The sequence below is a fragment of the Oratosquilla oratoria genome, chromosome 5, assembly GCF_046742065.1.
Source record: "Oratosquilla oratoria isolate Oo_2021 chromosome 5, ASM4674206v1, whole genome shotgun sequence".
NCBI lineage: Eukaryota > Metazoa > Arthropoda > Malacostraca > Stomatopoda > Squillidae > Oratosquilla > Oratosquilla oratoria.
Window position 1 is genome coordinate 59,764,457 of NC_134781.1, and position 12,912 is coordinate 59,777,368.

The 12,912-nt window shown below is 39.3% G+C and overlaps 1 protein-coding gene across 1 annotated transcript in view; it reads right to left on the reverse strand.

Annotated features, from left to right (window-relative positions):
- Positions 1-797, reverse strand: part of LOC143025512 (uncharacterized) — a 295,966-nt gene extending 295,169 nt beyond the window's left edge. The window contains exon 1 of the mRNA XM_076185292.1: positions 1-797. This exon is cut by the window's left edge and continues 881 nt beyond it. The gene's annotated coding sequence lies outside the window, so the exon portion shown is untranslated.
- Positions 798-12,912: the final 12,115 nt, after the last annotated feature.

Genomic DNA, 12,912 nt, shown 5'->3' on the forward strand with positions numbered 1-12,912 from the left:
GGGCCAGAATTCTTTTTCACTCGGTTCAAACACTTCGCCGTCACTTCCCTGTCTTTAGGTCTTGCCCTCATGGTTAGTGGAGGTTCCTACGCTAAGTATTACAGCGTTTGGATATTCTCTTGTCATTAATTCTCCGGCACCTCCCTCGGTGCACACTGCGAAGCACAAGCCGTCCCCAGGCACCCACATGTTGTCGCTATTGATGCTGTTGACGGTGTTGGTGTACGTGTTAATGGTGTTGGTAGTGGTGTTGCTCCCGCTGCTGTTTCCAGGACCCCGTCAGCACTTTTCTGTTGTCAGGGCCGCATCACAGCTGAGGCTCTCCAACACAGCTGGAGGGTAAGCGACACCCTTGTCGCTCTCCTCCTCAGACACTCTCCTGTTTCATCAACAAAACACTTTACTCGCCATCCTTCTCTTCCTGCCTCCGCTCTTTTTCTTCCTCCTGCCTTCCTTTCGTGTTCCTCCTCCTCCTTCTTCTTCCCCCACTATACTTTTCTTCTTTGCTTTGTTCTTCGTTTCTCTTTTCTTTTGTTATCTCTTACGCCTCTGTAGAGTTCTCTCTATTACCTTTTCCAAACCTTTGTCCAACACATCTCTTTTGTCTATTTTCTTTTTCCTAACGCTTTATCACTTTTTTCCTCTGCTGCCTTGCACGTACCTAGTCTTTTGTCCCCTGCGTAGAGTATATATTTATTCACAAACTTCTAACTTTTATTCGTATTCTTAGTAATTCTTGTTTTTGTCCATTTCCCCTGAGCCATTATAATGTCATATTCCTGAGGAAAAATTATTTTTGTTATAGAGAAATTATTCTTTGGTCACTGTAAATTCACTTTATCGATAGATAACGTTTGCTCACTTCACTAAACTGAAAAAGAATATATACACAAGATCTGAACCTATTTCTTTTTTCAAAATAATCCACAATTGCACCCCTTTATGCCATTTGCATAATTTCCTGTTATCGTTTGGACTTCGCTATCTCACTCCAGCCTTGATCTGATTTGTCCTGTGTCTTTTTCATTCGGTTTAAACAGTTTTATAACCAAGTTCCCGGAACGCAATCCCCCCAGCCCTTTCTCAGAACTCTTCATGTCTCAATTCCCCAATGATTTATTTGACCCCACGCTTCCCGTCTCCCACCTTTCTCCTCCTCCTTCTCCTTTTCCTCCTCCTCTTTCACCACCTGTTTCCTCTCCTCCAGCTTGTCTTCACAGTCTTTCTCTGGGCCAGATTATAACAGCATCTGTAACAAGCTAAGCTCTTGCTGACACTTGCACTGTACTGCGCTCATGCATGTATGTATATATATATATATATATATATATATATATATATGTATATGTGTACGTGTATTCAGAGTAAAGCACGTAAATAGTCTTGTTTACCTTTGCATAGACACTTCCTCTAGTATTCGCTTCTGTGTCAAGGCGTGGAGACCTCTGTTTTGGAGGAGCACTCGACAGCACTTGGGATATAAAACGTACAACATGTATGTAAACGCACTCGTAGTCACAACGCATAAATCCCGTGTCCCTTGATAGCGACGTTTCTGTCAATCACTCTTCGGCCTAAACCAACACATTACACTGAATATGTATTTACATATGTGTGTGTGTGCGTATATACATGATATATACTCACACAAAGCCACGTATAGTCTTTTTCGACACTTATTCGAGTACCAGTGTATCAGGTCTCCATGATCTGGGGTCTATTTAATGAACCACACACACACAGGTATGGGAGCAGTCACTGACACAGAAGAACCTCAAGAGCTGGGTCTCCGTGGCAGCGTTCGTCTTTCATGTTCGAATGCATCTCGTGCTAGGTACTCCCGGTCAACGCTCATAATGAAAATTTCTCGTTCGATTCTCTTCTGAAGTGTGGGTGACCACTGGTATTGTGTGGTTACACTAGCCCGGTGTTTACTTGTCCTGGCCTGTATGTGGAAGGGAGAAAAACATCGTTAGTACCAATAATGTTAATAAATATGAAATATTTCATTTACTTGTTTGCAGATATATATACATACATATATATATATATATATATATATATATATATATGTAGTAGATTATACCATTTTTCTCCTGAACTCACATCTGGATTCATAAATAAGCTCAGTTTTGTCCCAGTCTAAACAATATTTGAATTGTTTAACATGTTGGAACATTTATGTTTCATCATCATAGTGTCCAAATCCCTCCCAGACACTAGGATGATCAAAAATAAACGTTCCATTAAACATGGACAAGAAAGCTCAGCTGTGTTCCAACATGTTAAACAATTCAAACATTGTTTAGACTGGGACAAAGCTGAGCTTATTTATAAATCCAGATGTGAGTTCAGGAGAAAAATGGTAGAATCTACTATAATTGAATACCAGCCCAATATGAACATTTCAAAGGGGCAATGGTCCCCGGATATAATTTCAGGACTTTTCATCACCAGCCTATTAAAAAGACATTTGCCTCCTGACCTCACATACGGAGTGAGCCGAGGGTAGAGACCTCTCCCAATGTTCCCCTTTGTCATGTCAAGGGTGCTACTTAAGTAGCACTCACTATTCCAATTTGTATCTACTGAAGAGGATTGCAGTTTGCAATCGAAATATATAGATTCCCCGTCTCCAGTCTTTTTTACTCCAACAGTGGTTTTCACGTGATTGACAAATGTGTGATTACATTTTTCACCTGTAATATACACACACACACACACACAAACACACACACACACACACACACACACACACACACACACACACACACACACACACACACACACACACATATATATATATATATATATATATATATATATGTATGTATGTATGTATGTATGTATATTTGTGTTTATGTATATATATATATATGTATATATATGTGTGTGTGTATGTATACATATATATCGTATATGGACATATGTAGATATAGATATATGTATATTTGTGTATGTGTACATCTATGTACAGGTATATACCTACACACATCTACACATTCATTTGTGTACATACATATACATATATACCATATGTACATTAAAAAGGGACTTTTTCTTATTGAGAGAACAAAATGCACGTGAAGGAGCACTTAGCTTATTGAAACCTTCATGGACTGAGCGATGGTCCACGAACAGGAAAACACATCACGAATTTATGATTTTCAATTTATATTTTTTCTTTCTTTTTCGTACTTTTCTTGCCGTTTTGCCTTCTCGGGGTATAGGATGTGTTATTATATCTTGCTCTCCCATGTGAGCAGTTTCATATCTTAAACTTGTATTACAGTGTATCATATTACATTATGTTATATTGCATACTGTTCTATCATATTATATATCATTGTATTATATCATATTGAATTATAGTACATTGCTTTAAGCTATGCTATATTACATTACATTATATCATACTATGTTATATTATATTGTATTGTATTACATTATATTATATTACTCCCTCACGCAGTGAGGGTTTCTGATCGGGCTTTTTGGGTTATACACAAAGGGACATGCATGTTGAAATTTAGTGTCTCATTTTTCTTCGTTTGTCGTAGGACGAAAAAAAAAAAAAATCGTAGAGCATTCGGAGCGCACTCGGAACATTAACGGTCACGTACAAACTATTTCCGAAATAACATCGTAAGAGAACCACGACCCTGCGCGAAGCGCTGGCGTTCAATGGAAAGCGCTGAACGCAGTGAGGACTTATTATTGGGTTCTTTGGGTTTCATGCAAAGCGCGGTCGCACGAGCACTGTAACGTGAGCGCCATGCGGGTTGAACCTTAGTGTCTTACTTTTCTTCTTTCTTCTTCGTTCTTCGTTGGACCTCCACAATTATATCATGTTTTATTTTGTTTTAGAACATATCTGCATTTTAATATTATGTACAGTATCCTGTCATGTCATATATTAAGAAAATTATACATAAGTGTAATGCACAAATTTGTGTATTTTATAATTATGTACAAGGGGTTGAACGAATTTTCCACGTGATAATGAATTTAGTTTTGGTCAGATACTTTTATAACCATGTGTTTTTATTTTCAGTTATGAAAATCTTTTTCGAGATCAGGTTGCATTTTTCGAGACGAGGTCAGCTCTTTATAAAGGGATTAAGCCCTGCAAAGGATTTTCCCTCTGTTGTGTAAAATCACCTGACGAAAGAAATCTGAATCATGCAGGGAGCAAATCAGATGGTAGGAAGTCGAAAACTTCAGCCGTGGAAAGGCTTTCCTAAGTTGAATGAAATCGTCTGGCGACAGTGAGTGACCCATCTTGTTGTTACTGCATTAACCTAAGCGGTTGTCTCCACTCAATCTCAATTAAATCATCTGAAGACGTGATTGTTCCCTGGGTGAATAAAATCGCCTGGCGGCAACCAAAAGAGAAGCCCAATTGGGCGATATTGAAGTCTGTATGGAAGATAAAATGTGCGTTGTCAGTAGTAAAACAAAATTGGAAGTACATTGAGATATTTTGGCGACAATTTGCATATTTCTGGCCATTTTCGCGCCAGCATGGCGAACTTGCCCTGTAATTCACGCCATCACTCGCCTGTCATCTTGGGAAATAAAAGCCATTATTCTCAAATCCGCCAAAAGCGAAATACGCCATCACATTCCAATTCGCCTCACGTGAAATGGCCCATTTATCACTTTCAAAAAGGTGTCATATATTTTTTTTCATTGTGGTAAATAACAGATGATTTTAATCGTGTAGGGAATGGACCCAATCCTGAACGATCAAGATTCAAGGCCACCGTTTAGATAGATAAATAGTTTAGCATCAAGAAAAATAAGACGAAATAAAATAAGATTAAGGAATAACAAATAATAATCATTTTACAGATGGTTAATAAGAATCCAACGATGCCTTCATGAATATCATAAACATTGACTTATATGCCATATACATAACATTTACATTGATGTCCATAATTTATACGTAATATGGACATTGACATTTACAGTGTACAGCAGAAATGTCGTGCTACCAGGGAACGTACATTAGTACAATGGCACGTTCATTACATTACAGATCGCGTGGATCTATACAGCCATAAAGCAGATTTAGCCTCCTCAATGTGGGAAGGTTCTCCTAATCTGGCTTAATTTCCATGAAGACTGTCAAAGGAGCTTAACGGGGGTTAACTAATCTTCTTCCGTTTGATGCCACCCGGTTAAGAAGAACCGGATTAATTGAATCAATGTACAAAGAAACTTGAGTTTATGATGTGAAGACTTAACCCATTCAACTCCGATGACAAGATGTCTTGTCATTTGGTCAAATAAAACAAAAAATCATAATAAAACAACAAAATGTTTGATGATCAAACAGCACCAGAAAAATATGACGTCATCAGTCCTCCTCCTCGAGGAGGACTGATGACGTCATATTTTTCTGGTGCTGTTTGATCATCAAACATTTTGTTGTTTTATTATGATTTTTTGTTTTATTTGACCAAATGACAAGACATCTTGTCATCGGAGTTGAATGGGTTCTAGATCAGACGTTTCTTGAATACGGTGGAGTACTGACCCGCATTAGACGATCATAGTCACGTAAAAGTAGGGGGAGGGGGTCTGGATTCATCAGCACCGTTTTCAGTTCTGGGTCCAACCTCAGGGTGAGTAAAATCGTCTGGCTATAGCTGAGCACAGATTGATGAAGTATGACACCGTGTTTAACCCATTAAACTCCGATGACAAGATGTCTTGTCATTTGGTCAAATAAAACAAAAAATTATAAAACACCAAAATGTTTGATCCAACACCAGAAAAATATGACGTCAGTCCTCGCTTCGCTGCGAGCGAAGCGAGGATTGACGTCATATTTTTCTGGTGTTGGATCAAACATTTTGGTGTTTTATAATTTTTTGTTTTATTTGACCAAATGACAAGACATCTTGTCATCGGAGTTTAATGGGTTAAGGGATCAGGAGAAGGTCCTGGCGTCTCGGTCGGTTGTCCATACAATGACAACCTTTACATATTGTGTCTTGGTTGGTGACATGATATGAATTTGACCAAGGAAGGCCCCTCTGGCGAAAGTAGCCAGAATAAAGTTGGATCAATTGTAGGATTCCCCCCACCCCCACCCCCGACTTGTCAATAGTAGAATCTCCACCCCAATTAACAGAGAGGTTAGGTTAGGTTTGGTTTGGTTAGGTTAGGATAGCTTAGTTTATGCATCACGAGCCATGATCAACTGTAGATTCTGCATCCCAGCAACACTCAATTGTGCAATCTCCACCCTAAACACGTGTGGGGAGCGGGGAAGTCCTACAATTGATCTTAAAGTAAAGAACGCCACTATAGCGAAAGACTGGCAAAGGGCATTTCTGGGCTGAATAAAATCGTCTGAAATTGGTTAGAAAAAAAAATGTAAATCCAGAATAGCATTGTATAAGTTTGAATCCCTCTGTGGTAATACATTCTGCATTTCTCTTACTCTGGTTAGCGCCGTAGGATTTCATTCAGCTGAAAGAAGAGCCTCGCTGCTAAGACGTACTCCACATGTATTGGCAAGGGACATTGTAAACATCAGTAATCCCAGAGTTGCCATGTAAAGATAACCAGCAACCCCAGAAATGAGCTTGTAAATATAGATCGCCCCAACAATGACGGTCATTTGACAGAAGATAGATAACAAGGTAATAGAGTATTTCTATAAATATCTAACCTAGGTAGAGTAAATTTAGGTCAAGTTAATTCTTTAAACAAGGCTATAAAGATTGGCTACCCTCACAATGGGCTTGTTAAGATGAGCCACCTCAAATAATATTTTGTAAAGATAAACAACCCTAAGATTCTGGGGTTGCGGAACCTTACGACGTCCTCGACAGGCGATTTTATTTAACCTAGTGAACGTTATCGTAGCAAAAGGGTTAAGGTTATCTTAGTGATGTACTTTATCTATTTAATTCTAGCTAACTCCGAATGATGATCACTTAAGCCGTCAACAACGGTTTATTGAACAGAGTTATTGATCGTGTGAGGGTCGAGGTCCACGTAAACGACCAGCTACCGCGCTCCGCAGGTAGAGGCAGATCGGAGTGGTTTCGCTGGTCAGGAGGCTTTTGTACACATCAAAGCAAACGTCTGTCGACACTTCGTGATGTCCATTCCATGTGGCAGATAAATAAATAAATAGATAAGTTTATGGCAAACCTGTAACAACACCAATATATTCTGAGTGTCGATAAAATTGTTTGCATGACTGTACATCGAAAAATGCCTCTCAAGAACGTCAGCCCAAGACATCGTTGTGTGAGAATTTTCGAGCAGGACATCGATAACCCTTCCAGGACAAGGGAGTGCAACGAACTGAATAAAACCGCCTGGCGTCAACCAGTAAGAAATCAAGTAATATTTCATAGCAGCGAAGGAGTTCATTGAGTCAGCCTAAGCTCCTGCCTTTGTGTGAATAAAATCACAAGGCCTTAGACAGAATAAAGGCCTTAGATGTGGGACTTAACAAAAATTAGCAACCCCAGAGTACCCATGTAAAGAGAAACTAGTACCCTACATATTACCTTGAAAAGAGTAGCAATCCCAGATATGAGTTTGTAGATACAAATCGCTCCAACAGCAGCAATCATTAACTTAATTTAACCTTATTAACCCATTCAACTCCGATGACAAGATGTCTTGTCATTTGGTCAAATAAAACAAAAAATCATAAAACACCAAAATGTTTGATCAAACACCAGAAAAATATGACGTCAATCCTTGCTTCGCTCGCAGCGAAGCGAGGACTGACGTCATATTTTTCTGGTGTTTGATCAAACATTTTGGTGTTTTATGATTTTTTGTTTTATTTGACCAAATGACAAGACATCTTGTCATCGGAGTTGAATGGGTTAAGAATGAGCTTGTTAAGATGGGCCACCCCTAATATTAGTTTGTCAAGATGAACCGCCCTCAGGCACTCCGGTTTTGCGGATCTTTACAACGTTCCAGTTCTCTTTAGTTATGCTGGTGCCCTTTACGTGTTTTATTCTGGCTGTCGTCATGCAATTGTATTCACTTTAGGGGATTTTCCGTTGCGACTGGACCCATTTGCTCTTCTGGCGCACTAGGCGGATTTTATTCTGGTTTCAAATCAGACGATTTTATTCATCCAAGGCGACCTCCTCAATGAATAGGGTTCAAGAATGTGTTTTTTTTGTGTGTGTGTGTGGTGTGTGTGTGTGTGTTTGTGTGTGTGTGTGTGTGTGTGTGTGTGTGTGTGTGTGTGTGTGTGTGTGTGTGTGTGTGTGTGTGTGTGTGTGTGCGTGTGTGTTTGTGCGTGGGTATATATGTGCGTGTGTTTCTGTGTGTATGTGCATGCATCTGCAGCAATGTAACAGTGCTCTGTTTTCCAGAAACCCGTTGAGGCAGGATGACTGTTGCCAGTTCGAGTCTTTGAGGGCATCATCATACGGCATCATGTGACGTCACGTCGACATTGCAGACCCATAGCAATGTCGAATCCCCTGTATCCATTGTTAAAGGTTAAACACGTGCCAAGAAAAAGCTAAGACAGTTATTTACACGTCCATATTGCGCCCTATTTTAACATGAGGATATATGTATAAGGCATGGGCTCGGATTAAAAGATTAAAGAGAAGAATATAGGCTTGTGAAGTGAGGCTATTGAGGATGATTGTGGGAGTCACAAGAAGGGACAGAGTAAGAGGTATAGCCTTCAGACAGGGGCTAGGGGTAAAAAATATTCTGGATTCTATTGGAGGAAAAGAGTTACAATTGTTCAGCCATGTTAAAATGATGTATATAGATAGGTACCATGGGAAGTCTATGAATGGAGACCTGAAAGACGAAGGAAAGTGAGAAGACCAAGAAATAGTTGGAGGAACGGTATAAAATCTTCTGTAGAGACAAGTGGATGAAACCTAGAGGAGGTTGAAGAACAGATTTTGTGCGAGGATCGAGGACGTCTGGCAAGATGCCTGACAAATGTTTGACATTTAATCTGGAGGATGGTAAGGAAGGTGAGAAAGCAGCATGTAACGTGCGCGTATAAGTGCTGGAGTAATATATATTGCAATAAGTGATGTCTGAACACACACACACACACACACACACACACACACACACACACACACACACACACACACACACACACACACACACACACACACACACACTCACACACACACACATACACATACACCACACACACACACACACACACACACACACACACACACACACACACACACACACACACACACAGACACACACACACACACACACACACACACACACATATATATATATATATATATTATATATGTATATATACATATATAAAATATATACAGTATATACATATATATGTGTATATATATATACATATATATATGTGTATATATATATATATATGTATATATATATATATGTATATATATATATATATATATATATATATATATATATGTATGTGACTAAAGGCGGAGAAAATATACGAGGAATAATGGAAGAATTTTACTGCCTTAACGTTTCGACCCTTAGGGTCTTGATCACAAAGCATAATACAAAAGTACAACATGGTTTTATATGCTTGGCAAGAGCTACAAGTTTATTAATAGTTGATGAAAACATACGGACAAATGTTCCGAGCACGATGACCTTTCCTAGGCACCCTGTGAGGTGACATGCATGTGTATAAAATGTCCATGTTGTACTTTTGTGTTATGCTTTGTGATCAAGACCCTAAGGGTCGAAACGTTAAGGCAGTAAAATTCCTCCTTTATTCCTCGTATATTTTCTCCGCCTTTAGTTACATTTGTCATAGTTTAAATTAACATATATATATATATATATATATATATATATATATATATATATATAGTATATATATATATATATATATATATATAGTATATATAGTATATATAGACTAATTTATTTGAATCCATTTTAATGTGTTCTAATTTGTTTTAATTATCCATTTATTTATTCATTAATTTATACATTTATTTTCCATGGTTTGTTCAGTTTAGTACTAAATTCTATGGATGCATTCAATCGAGCTACCACGAGTGCTAACCCTTCAGAGTCCAGGGGAAGGGATTTTCCTCAGCCGAATGAAATCGCCTGGCGATAGACCGAATAAACGTACGATTTGAATCAGTTAACAATTTGACTACACTATTCGGGTCAGTTGTAGAATCCCCACTCCTTCCCCATTGATCAACTGTAGAATCTCCACCCCAACTACACTACACATTTTTAGTTTCCCTCCCCACACCCCACTGATCAACTGTAGAGTTTCCTCCCTAACATAGGCTAGGTTAGGTCAGGTTAGGTTAGGTCAGGTTAGGTCAGGTTAGGTTAAGTTAGGTTAGGTTATGTATCACGTACCATAATCAACTGTAAAATGTTCACCCCAGCAACACTAAAAGTACAATCTCCACCCCAAGCGCGTGTCGGGGGGGGGGGGGATTCTACAATTGATTCTAGTATTCTATTCATGTCTCTATTTTGGCTTATAACCAGGACATTTTATTCAGTTGATTGGGGTCCTTTTACACGGGCCAGTGGATGGTCGTTCCCGCCGCAAAAGTAGACCGTTAGCGAGGGTTCCATTCAAATGTTCAAATTAACGGTTTTTGTCACCGGACCACGGTGTCGTTGCAAAGAAAACAGACCCGGTTTCCATTTGTAGTTATTCGCTTGTCTATTTACTTGTTTGTTTGTTCATTTGTTTATTTATTTGTTTATTTGTCTGTTCATTTATGTATATGTTTTTTTTTGTTTATGTATTAATTTGTTTATTTACTTATTCATTTATTTTGTTTATTCATATAATTAATACTTATTTGTTTACATGTCTAATTATTTATCTATCTTTTTGTTCATTTATATATTCAGTTTTTCTATGTCATTTTTCGTTACAAATGGTTCGGGCGTGGTGCCTTAAACTACTATATGAGAAAACACTCCCATACGTCTATAAAAATATAGTCATTGTCATCGCCTGCAGCTTCAAAAGCACGTAGCACACAGAGCGTGTATTACACGTAACAAATGTATTACGTAACGCAAATTAAATATAACACATTGTTAGACGACACATAACGCATCCAACAAAGTATAACGCAAGCAGCATACATAATAAGAGCAGCACGCAATACACGTATCGAATGATACAAAACACGCATCACGAAGCAGGTGTTACGAAACATGTAACACGACCCACATAACACTACTCACGTAACGTGAAACACGTAATACAAAGCACGTAACACATAAAACAAACACGTAAGTGGGAACACATGAATGGAAACACATCACTCTTGACACGTAGACACTCACACGGGTACATCTGTGCACAGATGTCAAAGATCACATTACATCTGTACTCTGTACACACGGTAGACTCACGTACATGTGTGACACACACGCACACACTGGTGACACCAGTTTGTTCCCTCTGCTTGCTTTGCACAACTTACACACGTGTTCAACGCATGCCCACGTTATATACATATGGGCGTTACACATACACATTACATTAAACTCATTTTATGTATGTACAATTCAGATATGATTTGGATATATTGCAATTATGGTATACATGCACACACACGCATGCACGTATGCACGCACTTCGGCACTAACACACACACACACACACACACACACACACACACACACACACACACACACACACACACACACACACACACACACACACACACACACACACACACACACACACACATACACACGCACACACACACACACACAAACACACACACACATGCACCAACACACACACACAAACACACACACACATGCACCAACACACACACACACACACACACACACACACACACACACACACACACACACACACACACACACACACACACACACACACACACACACACACACACACACACACAAACACACACACACATTCACCAACACACACACACACACACACACACACACACACACACACACACACACACACACACACACACACACACACACACACACACACACACACACACACACACACACACACACACACACACACACACACACAAACTTACACATGCACGTACGCATACACGCGAGCGCGCGCACACGCATATACACCAAACGCTACAATTCAACTATAGCTACAGCTAAGCGACTCCAAGCGTACACTCCTAGTTGAATGTGATAATTCCTTTCCCTGCCGAGAGATGGCGTGCCATGAAGTGGACACCCCTCAAGTGGACGTGGGTGTTGAATGCTACCAAATTAATTGAATTTCTGAATTCAATCATAGTATAGTGATATAGATATAGCCGTGATGCTCAGCATTCCGTGATATTGACGGCTATAGACCTATGAAATTCTCCACGTTTTGTGGAGGAATCCAATCGAGGACTAAATTGGTCTTACAGCTTTGCCGGGGACAACTAACCGCGCCGTGGGACGCGAAGACCGATTTTCTGCTCTAAGGAAATTAACAATTAACTAGCTACTCTCTATTTTGGTTTAGGTCATGTTCACACAAGTGGTTTCAACCACCATGGTTTGAACCGCGGCGGTTCAATTAAAATGTAATTCAGTAGAGCTGTTCACACACAGCCCCGCAATTTTTCCTTGACTTCTGTTTCCGTGCGGTTCAAACCATTAGTGTGAACAGGGTCTTTGAGTGTGCTCATGTGTGTAATGTGTGTACAAAGGGAACACGGTATCGTCAATTTCTATATAAGTTATGTGTGTGGAAACAGTGTGTGTAACGAGTGTGTGTAACGTACCATGGTGTGTCTACAGATATAAAAAAATGTGGAATTATATCGCTTGATTTTTTTTTCATATATATTATTTTTAGCTGCGTATGCTCTGACCCTGTGGGAGCACAAAAAGAGGAGAATTGAAACTTTCTGGTAAATGATG